This window comes from Erythrolamprus reginae, chromosome 3 (assembly GCF_031021105.1).
Source record: "Erythrolamprus reginae isolate rEryReg1 chromosome 3, rEryReg1.hap1, whole genome shotgun sequence".
In the NCBI taxonomy this organism is placed as follows: domain Eukaryota; kingdom Metazoa; phylum Chordata; class Lepidosauria; order Squamata; family Dipsadidae; genus Erythrolamprus; species Erythrolamprus reginae.
Window position 1 is genome coordinate 193,358,422 of NC_091952.1, and position 15,607 is coordinate 193,374,028.

A 15,607-nucleotide genomic window follows, 5' to 3' on the forward strand; every position below is an offset into this window, starting at 1 on the left:
CTATCAGGCCATTATTTTATTCAGCTCTGTATCATCTCTATTTATTTGTTCTCCGGGATTTTACATGGAGACTTTCCCAATTCTAGGTGTTCAAGGCTGAACCTGGAATGTGAATTTTACCAGTAGGAAACTATTTTAAAGCTGTAAAAACAAACAGAAAAGGCTGATGTAGAAATACAAGTATCTCATCTCATATCAGCCATCTTGCACACACTGGTAACTGCATGCAGCTGATAAGACAGAGAAAGCAGGCACATGTTCTTCAGAAAAGCATTCTAATGTTATTTTGGGGTCCTGCAGAAACCTGAAAACTATAACACTAGTCTCGGCCTTAGTTAATTAAGAAAAAATCTCTTTGAAATGCACTATTATCACATACTTTACTGAATCACCATTAAGCTTTGTTCCTCATTTTCCTGTGATTCCAAACAATTGAGAAAATTGCTCAAAACTTCTATTTAATTAGTTGCATTACAAGAAATGTTACATGATGCTTATAACACGAATGACAGCATATTTAAAAGTTTAATTACATCTACAAACCATATTAGAGTTGGTCTTCTCCAGGTCCTGTCAGCTAAACAGTGTCAGCTGGCAGGTCCACGGCAGAGGGCCTTCTCTGTGGCTGCCCCGGATCTCTGGAACCTGTTACCTCCAGAGATCAAGATTACCCCCACCCCATTGGCCTTCCGAAAAGCAGTTAAGACCTGGATTTTCCAGCAGGTGTGAGGCCATTGATCTGGCGGTTATAATCGGTGAGATCCGGCTATGGAATGATATATATGGGTTTTAATTGTTTTAATGCTTTTTAATATTTTTAAATATTTTATTCTGTTGTTAAACTTCATGGAGTCCTTGGGGAGTTGGGCACATATACATTTAATCAATCAATCAATCAATCAATCAATCAATCAATCAATTACATATGCCCCAGGCACATCTTTCCCAATACTGTGAATCTTGAGACAAATTTCTTGCCCCAATGAGCAGAAACTGTGGCCAAACTGTTTTGTCTATGTGACCAGAATGCAGCAAACTAAGGTTGCATTGGCATATGTTTTAGCAAAAGACAAAGTATTTCTTTTAACTCCATTATCATTATTATTAAAAAATGATGAAAAGTTCACTTTTGTAATTGGGCGTATAAGATAAATCAGCGTTCAGCTGATGTTTAACCATTCAAAATGCAGATCAAAGCAAAATAAAACTATAAAAAGTAATGTTAAAACAGAGGCATGCCTAAAGAACGCAAACAATTGAAAAAGATGGAAACCAGGTCTTTCAGCTGCGCTAACTGAGAATTGGAATCGATTCGATTCTCTTCCCCTGCACACAGTACATGCCCAATGGTTTGTCCGAGGGTCATTATGAGTTATTCCATTACTCCCATTCAAAACCTGGGAAGTATGCTGCTAAAGCTTTAGCAGCAAAGTCAGGTGTTTGTTGGTGAGAGGGGGAGAAAATCAACCCATCGCTCAGCTCACCATTTTTTGGATATTTCATACATAATTTCTGAGAATCTTCACTGAGTTATTCAATACTATGGACAGAGGAATCAGTGCAATGGCAAACAGTAGTGATGATAGTGAGTCTCCTTGAAAGATTCTTCTCCTAATATTAACCTGTCCAACCTCTCACCATTGACTAGCACCACTGACCAACATGTGCCATCAATCTTTGCACATAGCTTCTGATGTTTCTAGTGACTTCTGTTATTTCTAGAAACTTGATTATGCAATCCTATGGCAAGGAATCAAATACCTTCTTAAAATCAGCCCATTAGTATATTCCAATTCCTTCTTGTGCAGCTTTTCCAAAATCCTCTTGTCATATTGGAGATGATCTTTTGTTCCTCTGTTTGAGTGGTTCCTTTGTACTTAGGAGGAAAAAAACCACTTGTTTTCAACTAGATGCTGTTGGACCACATCAGTTACCACACCAATTAGCAATATGAAAGTGGTTGGTAAGCAGGTAATTGGTCTGTATTGCCTTGTGTTGCCCCCTCTGTTTATTATTATAGTTATTAATTAAATGTATGCTGTCCAACTTTCCATGACTCTGGGTGGTTCATAACAATGGAGATTATGTGCAAATGCATAGTGATTAAGGATGACAGCTAGCTGTAATTGCTCCCAAATATGAGCAGCAAACTTGTATTTTATTGTAACTCCTGATGACAGGATTGGCAAAACAGATGTCATATACCCAAGGAACATACAATGGGTGAAAACTCAACATTCAATTTTGAGCAAAGTGGTCATGGCTTTGAGGTATAAAACACTTTGTTAGATGATTCCAACAAAGTTAGATTGCTCTGCTACAGCTGAATTATCTACATGTGTGACATCGGACGAGAAATCTGTTGTTTTATCAGTGAAACTAATGGACATGTTATTTGAATATAATCAATGGTGGTATAGACCACCCACATCAATGGGCTGAGTACTGGTTATTTCTGGTCTCCTTAAGGTCTTGTTATTTTTAAAAAAATGTTTTATATGTTTTATGTACAGTATATGGTTTCAGTTAATTCTTATCAGAGGAATAAGTAGTGTATGGTCCATTTAACAGGACTTAGTGTGAATGTAATAGATTTAATTTAATTTAATTTATTTGATTTATATGCCGCCCAATCCTGTGGGATTCAGATATTGGTGTCTGTTGAGGGAAACTGCTTCTTTTCCTCTACCATTGTTGCTCTCTTTAATAAATATCACAATACAATACATGTCAAGTTCTGATGTGATGAAAGATTCCAAACATAGAAGATGATTTATTCACACTGGCTCATACTGACACCCACAATCTACGAAAGGAAAATATTGTTAGAGCTACCACTCTGTGTTCCCCACCACCTTATAAAGCAATCAAAACCACTAAGCCACTAGCTCAGTCTACCTATTTACTAATTAACTCATTTACCAATTAGCATAACTCAGTCCCACTCAGTAATCAACAACCAATAATCAACAACCCAATCACACCCACACATGCAGCCTTGTCAAGCAGTCCACAAACAAGACACTCCACAAACAGCCCGCAAGGAAGCCAACATTCCTGGCCACAATTTCACTGTACAATCCCAAACTCTTCAGAGCAGCCAGATGCCCACACCCCACTTCTTGTCATCTTGTCATGTTCATAAGGAGTTGCCTGCCACTCTCTTCACTTCCCAGCTGGTCCAGGGAAGCCATAGCATACCTGTGACATCATTTGAAGGCATCCAGCATGGTTAATGGGATGGAAAGGTGAGTAACTGCAGGAGAGGTGAGCCATTGCTGCTGTCAGCTTGCACTTCATTTCCGTTATTGTCCACCCCCTCCACCACCACAATGACACCCCAAACTGCCAGATACACAGGGGCTGCTTTGCAGCCCCCTTACTACAGAGACAGGTCCTGAAATACAAAGTTTAGAATGAGTGGCTTCCTGGCCAACCCATCCATGACCCAGGATGCTTCTGAGAGGAGATACCCTTTTCAAAGTATCAAATACTGTAGTCTTTCTCAATGCCACCAGATGTCTAGTATTTTTTAACCTCAGAATATTGTTCCCCTTCCACCAGTGTTCTCTCTAAATTTTTTTTGGGGTGGGCGGAAAAGTATAGTGTCTGAGCGGCAGTCCCTTCGGGACTGGGCGACACAGAAATAATAATAAAATTTCCCTCTCGGCTTCTGGGCAGGTTTGGAAAACTCTGAGTTGATGATGATTTTTAAGTGAGCGATTGCTCACCTGCTCAGCTTAGAGGGAACTATGCCTTTCACCATGACAGAAGGTGGTGGAGTAATAATGATCCTCTGATCTGAGCTACAGTATGTGAGTTGGCTGTAGTAGGCTGCAATGGAAAATGGATGGGTTTTCCCTAGCAGTCAAGGAAGATGAAATTGTAGTTACAGGGTAAATGACTCGTACAATGGGTAAGAGTCCTATGTATTAAGGGTCAAGTTTCTTGCAAGGTGGGTTCAATTTCAGATACCTGGTGGATAGATACACCAACTACCCTACATAGAATGAAAGTTGTGGCCATCACTTTTTGTCCACTTGCTTTTTGTATTTATCAGCTGCCTGGCTTAAAGTATTTTTTCACCACTTTCCACAAACTGCTTGTCTTTTCCATCCATGCTTGGATTCCCATGTCAATTGGGGCCACTCTAGGACACTCCGGTATCGGCGTGAACTCCTGGTCCATTGCCACCTGGAACGGGTTAAACCCTGTACTACCATAAATACTGTTACTGTATGCTACTTCAGCAATTGGAGTAGATCAGCCCAATTGGTTTACTGATGTGCTAGATTGCTGAAAGAAACTTGAGTATAAGGGTCACATTACCAAATGAGGTGGTGTACATCCTCTTCTATGCTTGTTAAGGAGCCCTGATAGCACAATGGATAAAGTGCAATATTGCAGGTAAACTCTGCCCACATCCTAGAGTTTGATCCTGATGGGCTCAAGATTGACTCAGCTTTCCATTATTCTGAGGTCCGTAAAATGAGGTCCCAGATTGTTGGGGGCTATATGAAAAATCATGTTTACTTTGTAAACTACCCATAATGCAGGGGTCTCCTTTGGCAACTTTAAAACTTGTGGACTTCAGTTCCCAGAATTTGTCAGCCAGCAATATAATAAATACTGTCATAATGACAAAAATACAGAAAAAGTAATAGATTGGACAATATTTAATGTTTTGCAGTAGCTAAACCTGACATGATCACTTTTCTTTTGTTTTAAAAATAGCCATGAAAGTTAATGATCATGGCTATTTCTAATTATCACTAATTGAAGAAAGAGAGAGCAGACCTTTTGCTACATAAATAATTCTTTAGAAGGCTATTACATATCAATTTATCCTGTTAAAGTCATGCAGTGCAAGCCAAGAGATCTAGGAGAGTAACAAGGTTATATTTTCAATAAAACAATGTTTGCTTTTTTCATAAAGATTCAAAAGTTAGTGGACACTGATGAGATAGGTTGTAGTGGCTCTAAAAATCAATTTTTATCTGTCTTGTTTTCTAATGTTTTGAAATTTAACTCACTATACTTTTTGCTTGCTAGCCTCTTGTTTTCCTATGGAATGCTTAATATATATATATGTTTTCATAGATTTATATTAGGATATGGAGATTCTACCCATTAATGGAATTGATGGTGCCATTAAGGCTGAACCATCAACTGCAGGTCCTCAGTTGGTCAATCTAAGGTCACCATATACAGCATCACATATATTTCTAAAGAGGTTTTGTCCTCGTTGTCCTCTTTCTTTCCTGGGAGATGTTTTAGACTAGAGGCACTAGAGGACTAGAGGCACAACAATGAAGATCTAGTATTTTCTCTCTCTTTCTTTCTCTTTCTCTTTGTATGTGTATGTGTGTCAGTTGTGGGATTCAATTTTTTTACTATTGGTTCTGTGGGTCATGGCTTGGTGGGTGTGGTGTCATTTGGTGGGTGTGGCTTGGTGGGCATATCGTGGCTTGATGGGTGTAACTTAATGGGTGTGACATAGGAAGAATACTGTAAAATCTCCATCTTCTTTCCCTCATCTAGGTCATTTAAGAAGATATTAAAGAGTACTGGGCCTAAAATGGAACCTTGTGGTTCCCCATTGTTTACTTATTTCCAAGTAGACTACTCATTGAGTATGGTTAGTCAATGTTAATTCATCCGGTCATGTAATGGTTTATCCCACTTTGTTCTAGCTTACAAAGAAATAGGTTGTGGTATATTTTGTCAAAAGCTTTGCTGAAGTCTAAGTATATTATGTCCACAGTATTTTGCTGGTCTACTAATTTAGTCACAGTTTTGAAGAAAAAAATTAGATTGGTTTGGCATGATTTGTTCTTAACAAACCAATGTTGGCTGCTGATTATTACTTTGCTTTTTTCTAGGTGATGGCAAACCTGTTTTTTAAATTTTCTTTTCCAGTATTTTCCCGAGTATTGATGTTAAGCTGATTGGTCTGTAGTTACCTGGATCTGTTTCTTTTCCTTTTTTTTTTGAAGGTAGGAATCACATCAGCTTTCCAGTCCTCGGGTAGTTCCCCTGTGTTCCAGGATTTTTGGAAGATGTGGTACAGTGGTCATGAGATGACATCTGCTAGCTCCTTTAGGACTCTGGCATATAATCTGTCTGGCCCTGATGCTTTGTATGCATCAAATTCAGACAGGTGATCTCTTATTGCTATTTTGCTTATGTTAACTTTTGTTTCCAATCTGTTTTTTTGCAGATGTGTTTCTTGTTAGTGGGCTTGCGGTTTCTTTTTGCCTGAACACTGATGCAAAGAATGGCCTGCCGGCTGACTTACCAGCCGGCTTGGATTTGCACCGGGGCTGGGAGAACACGGCTCCTGGCATAGCCGCCATTTTGGGGGCCAAGCTCTCGCAAGATTTCACAAGATCTCAGCCCATGCCGGTGATGGCGCCAGCTGATGACACTGCCGGGGTTGGGCCTTGCCAGCCCTATAAAAGGGGCTGTGCTGGCTTCAGGCCATCCTTTTCAACCCAGCAGTCGAGCTGTGATCACCCACCTGCCCTCCCTATCTTTCAGTATGCCTTCCAGGGTCGCCCTAGGGGGCTGAATAGGAATTTTTGGCGGTCACGGCGTTTTAGCTGTGATCATTTTTTCGCCTATTCGATACTGCGGTGCAGGATGGATGGTTAGGGGGTGCTTTGCATATAGTTGATTCGGTCAATTGGCTACCTTTGGTCACTGGGTAGGTAGGTTAGGGGTGGAAATTGGGCGGTGGTTAGCAACTGCATGTTCTCCTTTGGGCATCTTTGGAGATGATGGACAGACTTTATCCAAGAGCTCATGGTGTCAGCACCGGCCTGAGCGATGAGGGAAAGGATGTCCCTGGGTCTCGCCCCTCCCAATTGTATGTCAGGGATTGGACGGCGAGACCTCCCACATGTGTGGCATGTCTAAGATCCAGGTGAGGGCGTGGCCCCTTTACCTGGATCAGCAAGGAATTACACCCAGAGTTGCCCAGGAAGTTTTATGACATCATTTCCTCCCTGTATGTTCTTTAGTTGACCTCTGCAGGTCCCAGTTATTTATTTGTTTGTTTATTTAATTAAAGTTATATTTAATTAATAAAGTGACCCATGTTAAATCCAGCTCTGTCTCCGTGTTCTCACTCTGCTTATGACACAATGAGTTAAGCAGCTCTGCTTTGTTTGTGTTGCCTGTTACTTCTTTGTCATCTTCTCTTTTTAGAGGACCTTGATTTTTTTTTCTTGTTATTTATGTGTTGGAAGAAACTTTTTAAAATTATCTTTGATTTTTGTTGCAAGTCTGTGTCAATTCTGGGCCTTTGCTGTTCTGATTTTTTCCTTATAGATTATGGCTATCTTTTGATACTCTGCCTTAGTTATGTGTCCCTCTTTTCATATTATATTTGTCCTTTTTTCATTCAATTTGTAAGTGAGGTCTTTGTGTAACCATGGTGGTTTACTTTGGGATTTCCTGTTTTTATTTCTCATCAGGATTGTGATGTTCTGGGCTTTTTAAATCATGCTTTCCAGTTTCCCAAGCTTCGTGAGTTATTTTTCCCTTCAGAACTTTCATCCAAAGAATCTTTCCCAAGTTTTCTCTAGTTTATTAAAATCAGCTTTTAAAAAATCTAAGTCTTTGGTATCGTTGTGTTCAATATGTCCCTTTTAACCCTCTTTCTAATTGTCTGCTAGCCCTAATTGCTCCTCCAGCCTTCTTTTCTTCTAATAGATGAAGAGAGGAATGGCAATGTCTTCATTTTACTTTTGGAGTTTTACGCAATTCACCTTTTCAGAAAATAACAAACAATTGACAATAATTTTGCTTACCTTCCCTGGCCTAGAGACAGAAAATTCAGCTGAGCCAGGGACTCTGCTGAAACGATCCATTTGACCTACCCTTCTGAGTCCCCTGGTGGCATTAAAAAAGAGGAAAAGCCACAAGAGCCAGCAAAATAGGGAGGGCACACCGTTTCTAACGTAATTGATGAGAGGATATGAATGTGACCCCGGGAAAAAAAGAGTCACATTTCTGAAAATGGCCCAATTTAAAATCAAGCCAGCATAGCTCCCAAAGGCATTTTGGGATGCAGTTGTAACTTGCTTGCCAATCGAACTCTTATATTGCATTTGGCATTTGCTAATGTATTCTCTGAATTGACTTGACTCTGAAAATACAATAGTAATAAGTCAGCCTTTGAAAAAGTTAAGATGAAATATTTTGGATTCAGCATAATTTTGAATTTTAAAAGAGCTTTCTTGCTTGCTCCTATTAACCTTCCAATCTATGAAAGTTCAAGGTTCGATTTCTTTGAACTTGAAGCATCTCCTTGTGTGTTTTGAAATTCCCACTCAGATTCATTATAGATGAAAGAAACTTTGCCGCATTTTTTCCCCCTTGTCACAAAACCCAAATGGTATTTTCAGAATTCTGAATTAATATTAAGTTTATGATCAACACTGATATCTTGACATTATATTCTAATGCCTTTTCCATATGATTTGGGGAAGATATGCGGCATAAATTAGAAGGGGTGGAAAAGCTTGCTGCACTGCTTTTAAATCTAAATGTCAAAGGACATAATAGGTTTCTCCACCAAATGTAAATTGGGGTAGTAAATTGATAAATATTGGAACAATAACATTAATTTTGAATTATAAAATTAAGTTTAATTTATTCCGCCTATCACACATTTTCTCGGCTTTTCAGATGTGCCAAATTGCACCGATACTTCAAAAGGTGATGTTTATTTCCTTTGATCTTTAAGAAACACAACACTGTACTGATGCAATTAATTCCTAAATACTTTAGGAAGATGTCATGCTGTCAGAGGCCCATTTTTCTTCCAAAAGAGATAAAGTTCTTTCTTGTGGGTTTCAGGGTTATAGGATCCACTCCATGAGGTAGTTTATTAACCCTTATGCTACATTTTTAAAACAAATATCAGAATGTGCCTTTACTGAGTTAATTATTAATTTATAAACAATTTCATTGAATAATAAAATAACAGAGAATAACAGAATAACACTTTCCATTTAAATATTTTAATTTTAAATGTATCTTTTTGTTTTTCAGCCATCTATCAAAATAGAGAGATATGGTATAAACCAACCAACTAAGCAACCAACTGTATATACAGCTAGTTGCCACTTAAGAACTACCCCTTGCAACAAACGTTTGAAGTTATAACAGTTCTGAAAAAGTATCTTTATGACCAATTCTTGATCTTTCAATCACTAGTGTATGGCATGATCAAGATTTAGATGCATTTACAATTGTCACAGCATCCCACACTCATGTGATTGCCATTTGCACCCTTCACAACCAACTTTTAAGAAGCAAAATCAAGTAGACCTAAGAGTAGAACAGAGGTCCTTCATGGCTCCTTACACACAAAAAGGGCATGCCCATCAATATTTGCTTATACTTGCTGGGACTCTATGTTAGAGCCAGTGTTGGCAAGCAATCCTTTATTAGGATTTACTGGAATCTCACATTAAACTCTTGCCTGTGAAAAACCCTGTGCCTTAAAGCCAGCTACGGATCCATAATAATTCTATGACCTCAGGACTCTGCCCTGACTGTATACCTCTGTCTGCTCTTTGGGACTTTCCTTATTGAGGCAGTATCTATACATTTTCCAAGTGATTTGGGGAGTATGTGTTTGTGTGTATGTTTGTGTGTGTTGCAAATACATGCTTTCCCTGATTACTACTGCTGCCTTACTTTACCAATTGACAATTGTTTTCAGGATATAAGAAAGAATGGGGCAGAGAGAATGAGTTGAAATGTATGATTTCTATTTCTAAAGCTTAGGAAAACTGAATTAAAAATAGTTAACAACACTAAAAAGTCAAACAGGGCAGGGAACCTGAGAAGTTCCCTAGTAGGTGGTTCATGAATAGATTGATGCTTGTTACTTACTTATCTACTTCTCAGCTACAGTCTTGTGGGCCATAAAGAATTATGTGCAAGATGCAAGAGCAATATCTTTCTCTTTCCTCTTTTTCCAATAAAAGCAGCAAATCTGTAGCACTGATCCAGATAAATCTGGGTTACAGAAAGCTGTGTGAATAATACCACTGTTCTGCTGTAGAGTGCTGATAAGATCAAGCAAATAACATGAAAAATGATGGAATGAAGATGGAAAAGGGAGAGAAAATAACTTCATAAAATGAATACCCTATATATACTGCTCCCAAAAATAAAGGGAACACTCAAATAACAAATCCTAGATCTGAATGAATGAAATATTCTCATTGAATACTTTGTTCTGTACTAAGTTGAATGTGCACAACAGCATGTGAAATTGATTGTCAATCAGTGTTGCTTCCTAAGTGGACAGTTTATTTCACAGAAGTTTGATTTACTTGGAGTTATATTGTGTTGTTTAAGTGTTCCCTTTATTTTTTTGAGCAGTGTGTGTGTGTGTTCTGTCTCCCTTCATTTTCATTATTAGCAAAAATATGTTACACACACACACACACACACACACACACACACACACACACACACATATATATTCTCCAAACTTGCAAAGAACTGATAAAGAAATACAGGGAGACCTTATCAGTTCTTTGCAAGTTTTAAAAATATGGTTTAGTGTTGGGATGGCCCCTGGAGTGGGGTTGAAAGGCAAAAGGAAGCAGTATTCTTTCTCCCATATTTGGGCATACCAGGTAACTCGACAGAAAGACACACACACACACATATATATATTGCTATATTTTGAATCATTTTAGTATTTCAGAAGTACAAGTGATCAGATTGGGGTGCCCCCATTTTTTCCCCAACATGTTTATAAACTAGGTATTTTTTGTGAATTGAAAATTGAATAGAGTTGTCAAGTCTATAAAGCAGTAGATTATTTGACCTGTCCATTTATGTAAAATGGCCTTTCCACCACAAAAAAAATGTTTACCTGATTGTATTGCCACTTAAACGTTCCAGGTCACAGGAGGAACATTTGTTAGAAGGGCAAAAAGGAAACTGTGTTTTTTTTTTGCTTTCATAAACATCTTCTGAAGACAAACATAACCACAAATGACTTATAGAGTGGGAAATAAGGATAATGAGATAACAGAATATTAAACAGGTAAAATGAGCGACAAAGCAGTTTATCATAAGTAAATATTTGAATAGTCATCGTAGTTGTCAAGGTTGAAATGAAAACATAACAGAAGGGAACACTGTCTATATATGTGAAGAACTTTCTGAAATGTGGCAAGGAACTGATTCATCTCACTTAAAACACAATGGGCTGAATCCAAGTTTCTGCATAGTAGTACTTTCTAAACAAGTGGTTTTAATTTATTAATTTTATTAACATACAATCTTTTTTACAGAAGCTCAAAGCATTTTATATAGGAATCTTTCTTCATTTTTAATTATACAATCTGTGTAATGAGCTAGCTTAAAAGAGAGTAACTGACCCAGTTACTCAGGGATAGTGATGGGGGGATTCGGGCAGACTTTACAAAAAAATTGGGTGATGTTACCGAACTCAGACCCGAATCCGGGGCTGCAGCAGGAATCACTGAGAAAGATCAGGTACTGTCTGACAAGGGGCCAAGGATAATTGCAAGGTGACAACTCACTCGGTGTAAGGTGGGAAGGGGCAAGAGGAGGGGAAAGAAGTAGATAAGTAGACAGGCAGGCAGGGAGAGTGAATAAGAGATCGGACACGCATGCTCGCACACACAATACACACAAACACACGCAGCACGTGAGATCTGTGAAACGGGTGTGCAGAACTTGATCCTTTCCTAGAGCTGAACTCCCACGTGCACGACTGCCCCCTGATTCCGTTTGTGTGTGTGTGTGTGTGTGTGTGTGTGTGTGCGTGTGTGTTTGTTTGAAGGTACACTTGGAGAGAGGCAGCGGCTGTGGCAAGGGAAGCAGGAGAGTGAGCCAGCACTTTCTCCGCTTTGCTATTTATCTGTAATTATTTTAAAAAGCAGACTGGAGCTGTGCAGGAGAGCTCCAGCCGCCTCTCCTGCACAGCTCCGGTCCACTGGTGAAGCTTCGGCTGGGCTTTCCCCCGTTTGCCTCCAATCTTCAGAAATGGTCCAGTCCCACCTCTCCTGCGTGGGTCCAGTTTTTGCATCTCGCTGAGTTGGGACAAAATAAAAACGTACAAAAGGCAGCGGCTTCTCCTTCGTCCTTCTCCCTTTCTCCAAGCAAACCCAGCCAGCCGAAGAGGATTTTGGAAGGGTTAAGTCAACATTTCTTCCCCCCCCCCAGTTCCCATTGCATGCTGCTCTTTCTCTCCCCCCCCCTCCAAGTTATCGGGGAGAGGAGAAAAGAAAGGGCACAAAGCCAGAAAGAGAAAAATTGAAACAATTCTGCCGGCACTCTAAAATCACCTTCCTCTGCCGCCACCGGCGCTCGGCTCCTCTTCCTCTTCTCAGAAGTTGACAGCCGGGTGGCAGCACGGAGGCCGGGGGAGTGGGGGGGGATTCCCCTCTGCCTGCCGCCCCCCCCGTCCCCTTTCCAAAGAGTGCCGGGGTGGACTTCAGTTCCCAGAGTTCCTCAGCCAGCTTCATTGAGTCAAAGCCCTCCCCACCTCCATCTCTGGCCAGCTCTTTTCCCATCTTCTCAAAATTTGCCACCATCTTACTTTCCCAATGGAGAAACATTCCCCACACACACCGTGCCCGCCCATCCTCCTTCCGATGTCAAAGGGGAGGGGCGGTGGTAGGCAGAGGGAAATCCCCTGCCCCCACCCCCCCCAGCCTCCACTTTGGGGCTTTGACATCACGGAGATGTCACTTCCTGGCCAGCCGAAAGGGGAGGAAGGAGTCTCCGTGATGTCAAAGCCCTGCCCCCGGAATCCCATCATGGGATTTCCTACTCTCCTCCTGGGTGACCGAACGCTGAACGCGACCCCGAACTTTGCCCGAAGTTTTAAAAAAAATTGGGTTCGGGTTCGGTGTCACGAACGGCACGAAATTTGGTATGGACCTGAATTGTGCGAGTTCAGTTTGCCCAACACTACTCAGAGAGTTTCCATGGCTGAGAATGGTTTGCTTTAGTCCTAGACACCATTCACAAACTACAATCCTTGAAGTGTATGATATCAAACAGCTTTTTATCTGAGCTAGAGAAAATAATCTGCCACTTCACTTTATTTTAAGTAAATGAATCATCTCCTCCTCCTCCTCCTCCTCCTCCTCCTCCTCCTCCTCCTCCTGTCTTTGGAGAACAAATGTTAAGAGACATCATGGGAATTTTTTTTAGCAAAAGTAACTCTTCTTTTTCCAGCAAAAACACCTCTATGAATCCCGTAGAGGGAGTCATTCTGTTTGTCCAAAACCAGTTTTGAAGCCAGCTTGATGGCAACCATTCATGAATGAATAAATCTTAATGTTTATCATATAATTATGGTGTTAGAAGGAATGTTAGTGGTAATTTAGTCCATCTCATTATCCTTGATGGATGAACCTCCAGTCTCTAAAGAAATTAATCAGAAGGATATCTGTACCGACCTGGCTTGAGTGACCGAAACCTGGCTGGGCCCGGAGGGAGGAGTTCCTCTCTCGGAAATATGTCCAGCTGGGTTTCGGGTATGGCACCAACCTCAACCCCAGGGAAGGGGAGTAGGAGTGGCTATTATAGCCAGGGAGAGTCTTTGCCTGCATATGCTCATTGCTCCAGAGGTTGCGGGTTGCGAGTCCCTTCTGGTGAAGTTGGACTTAGGGGTTCAGGTGGGCTTGTTACTCATGTACCTGCCTCCCAGCTGCGTGTCAACAGCCCTGCCTGTGCTGCTCGAGGAGGTGGCCGGGTTGGCAGTGGAGTTCCCCGGACTTATTGTCCTGGGGGACTTCAATCTGCCATCACTCGGCGGTTCCTCTGGACTGGCACAGGAGTTCATGGCCACCATGACAGCCATGGACCTGACTCAAGTAGTTCAGGGTCTGACTCATGAGGGTGGGCACGCGCTCGATATGATATTCCTCTCTGAGCAATTGAATAATGGTCTGAGACTAAGGGGCTTAGAAGTGTTGCCTTTGTCATGGTCAGATCATTTCCTACTGCGGCTTAACTTCCTGGCTCCAATCCTTCCCTGCAGGGAGGCGGAACCGATTAAGTTGTTCCGCCCCAGACGCCTGATGGATCCAGAAGGTTTTCAGAGGGCACTTGGGGTTATTCCAGATACACTCGTTCACAGTTCGGCAAAGTCTCTTGCTGAGGCCTGGAACAAGGCTGCAGTAGGGGCTCTTGACCGGATTGCGCCGTTGTGACCTCTCCGCGGCACTAGATCCTGTAGAGCTCCATGGTACAACGAGGAGCTCCGGGAGTTGAAGCGCCAGAAGAGACATCTAGAGAAGCGATGGAGGAAGAGTAAGTCTGAATCCGATCGAACAATTGTAAGAGCTCATGTTAAGACTTACAAAGTGGCGCTCAAGGCGGCAAGATGCGCATATCATGCTGCTTTGATTGCATCAGCAGAATCCCGGAATCCCACCCGGCTGCTCTGTTTAGGGTAACCTGCTCCCTTCTTAATCAGGGGGGAGTTGGGGAGCTCTTGCAGAGCTGATAAAATCGCTCGGATCCGGGCGGACCACAACTCCAATTGTAAAATAGAGTCGATTGACGACGAGTCAATCGAGGTGACTGGGGCTAAATGTCTTTGTCCATCTGTCTGGGCGGAGTTTGACTTGGTGTCACCTGATGAAGTGGACAAGGCCATTGGAGCTGTGAGTTCCACCATCTGTTTACTGGATCCATGTCCCTCTTGGCTGGTTTCGGCCAGTCGGGAGGTGACACGGAGCTGGGTCCAGGAGATTGTCAATGCCTCCTTGGGGAGGGGGTCCTTTCCGGCCCTTTATAAGGAGGCACTTGTGCGCCCCCTCCTCAAGAAGCCTTCCCTGGACCCAGTCGTGCTTAATAACTACCGTCCAGTCTCCAACCTTCCCTTTATGGGGAAGGTTGTTGAGAAGGTGGTGGCTCTTCAACTCCAGCGGTCCTTGGAAATAGCTGATTATTTAGATCCTCAACAGTCTGGATTCAGGCCCGGCTACAGCACGGAAACTGCTTTGGTCGCATTGATGGATGATCTCTGGCGGGCCCGGGACAGGGGCTTGTCCTCTGTCCTGGTGCTCCTTGACCTCTCAGCGGCTTTTGGTACCATCGACCATGGTATCCTTCTGCACTGGCTGGAGGGGTTGGGAGTGGGAGGCACTGTTCTCCAGTGGTTCTCCTACCTCTCCGGTCGGTCGCAGTCGATGTTAGTGGGGGGTCAGAGGTCGACCTCAATGTCTCTCCCTTGTGGTGTTCCTCAGGGGTCGGTCCTCTCCCCCCTGCTATTTAATATCTACATGAAACCGCTGGGCGAGATCATCCAAGGACATGGGGTGAGGTATCATCAATACGCCGATGATACCCAGTTATACATCTCCACCCCATGTCCAGTCAATGAAGCAGTGGAAGTGATGTGCCGGTGCCTGAAGGCTGTTGGGGCCTGGATGGGTGTCAACAAACTCAAACTCAATCCAGACAATCCATTACCCTGGGGGGGGGGATTATTGACCCCCTCAGAGAGGGTCCGCAACTTGGGCGTCCTCCTCGACCCACAGCTCACATTAGAGAAACATCTTTCAGCTGTGGCGAGGGGGGCGTT